The sequence below is a fragment of the Schistocerca piceifrons genome, chromosome 8, assembly GCF_021461385.2.
Source record: "Schistocerca piceifrons isolate TAMUIC-IGC-003096 chromosome 8, iqSchPice1.1, whole genome shotgun sequence".
Taxonomy (NCBI): Eukaryota; Metazoa; Arthropoda; class Insecta; order Orthoptera; family Acrididae; genus Schistocerca; species Schistocerca piceifrons.
The window spans coordinates 120,785,571-120,787,746 of record NC_060145.1 but is presented as its reverse complement, the minus strand read 5'-3'; the positions used below and the strand labels follow the sequence as shown (position 1 = coordinate 120,787,746).

Below are 2,176 nucleotides of genomic sequence, written 5' to 3'. Positions count from 1 at the left end.
TCTCATTATCTATAAGGTACATTAAATATGTAGAATTGTGGACAGTGAGGAATCTACATCTACATCTACATTGATACTCCGCAAGCCACCCAACGGTGTGTGGCGGAGGGCACTTTACGTGCCACTGTCATTACCTCCCTTTCCTGTTCCAGTCGCGTATGGTTCGCGGGAAGAACGACTGTCTGAAAGCCTCCGTGCGCACTCTAATCTCTCTAATTTGACATTCGTGATCTCCTCGGGAAGTATAAGTAGGGGGAAGCAATATATTCGATACCTCATCCAGAAACGCACCCTCTCGAAACCTGGCGAGCAAGCTACACCGCGATGCAGAGTGCCTCTCTTGCAGAGTCTGCCACTTGAGTTTATTAAACATCTCCGTAACGCTATCAAGGTTACCAAATATCCCGGTGACGAAACGCGCCGCTCTTCTTTGGATCTTCTCTATCTCCTCCGTCAACCCGACCTGGTACGGATCCCACACTGATGAGCAATACTCAAGTATAGGTCGAACGAGTGTTTTGTAAGCCACCTCCTTTGTTGATGGACTACATTTTCTAAGCACTCTCCCAATGAATCTCAACCTGGTACCCGCCTTACCAACAATTAATTTTATATGATCATTCCACTTCAAATCGTTCCATACGCATACTCCCAGATATTTTACAGAAGTAACTGCTACCAGTGTTTGTTCCGCTATCATATAATCATACAATAAAGGATCCTTCTTTCTACGTATTCGCAATACATTACATTTGTCTATGTTAAGGGTCAGTTGCCACTCCCTGCACCAAGTGCCTATCCGCTGCAGATCTTCCTGTATTTCGCTACAATTTTCTAATGCTGCAACTTCTCTGTATACTACAGCATCATCCGCGAAAAGCCGCATGGAACTTCCGACACTATCTACTAGGTCATTTATATATATTGTGAAAAGCAATGGTCCCATAACACTCCCCTGTGGCACGCCAGAGGTTACTTTAACGTCTGTAGATGTCTCTCCATTGATAACAACATGCTGTGTTCTGTTTGCTAAAAACTCTTCAATCCAGCCACACAGCTGGTCTGATATTCCGTGAGTCTCACGGGAAGCGTGCAAGGGATAAGTCCTTGCAGTCACGCTATTCATCTGTGACCTCAGTGGCTCAGATAGATAGAGTGTCTACCATGTAAGCAGGAGATCCCGGGTTCAAGTCCCGGTCGGGGCACACATTTTCAGCTGTCCACATCGAGGTATATCAACAACACCTGTCAGCAGCTGAGGGCTTCAGTTAGTCTTCATTTATTCTAGGGAAAAGCTGCACGGTCACAACATTAATCTGTTCTTTCAAAAACAGTTACTGTCTTCATATATGTATATAGTTAAAGGCTACCCAGCCATTGACCTTCATCTGTGCGAATGCGCACAGGTCGCCCAAACTCTTATAGGAATCGCCAAAGCGTGCGCAAGTAATGAGTGACTGGGCAAATGTCTATAAGGTACATTACATTTGTAGAATTGTGGACAGTGGGGAATGTGAGTCTCACGGGAAGCGTCCAAGGGATAAGTCCCTGCAGTCACGCTATTCATCTATGTCCTCGGTGGCTCAGATGGACAGAGCGTCTGCCATGTAAGCAGGAGATCCCGGGTTCGAGTCCCGGTCAGGGCACACATTTTCAGCTGTCCACATCGAGGTACATCAACAACACCTGTCAGCAGCTGAGGGTTTCAGTTAGCCTTCATTTATTCCAGGGAAAAGCTGCATGGTCACAACATTAATCTGTTCTTTCGAGAACAGTTACTGTCTTCATATATTGACAGAGTACAACATATTGACAGAGTACAACATATTAATTTACAGTGAATAAAAATTGCTCACACACAATAGAGATCTGCACATTTTTCAGCTCCCATTTGAAAAATGTAAACACTACATACAGAAAAAGCTGAAGAAGTTGAGATACACCATATGCTGAGCCACTTTGATCTCCACATCTGACTCCTTTACACATTCTGTTAAGCAGAGAAGTCTTGTTTATGAAATTCATCTGTTGCATTGGCTAGTCAGGGGGAGGGAATAATTTACTATACTAAAAGTATTTTTGGCTTACTGTGTTGGTAAAATTTGTGCAAAGAACATGATGGTCATCTTATCAAGCAGTTTTTGTGGTTAACTATGTATGAAATCAGTGTCAACAT

General features: G+C 43.8%; 1 non-coding gene across 1 annotated transcript; it reads left to right on the top strand.

Annotated features, from left to right (window-relative positions):
* The first annotated feature begins 1,571 nt into the window (after positions 1-1,571).
* On the top strand, positions 1,572-1,646 carry Trnat-ugu. The gene has a single exon. It is a non-coding gene; the product is annotated as a tRNA-Thr (tRNA).
* The last annotated feature ends 530 nt before the right edge of the window (positions 1,647-2,176 follow it).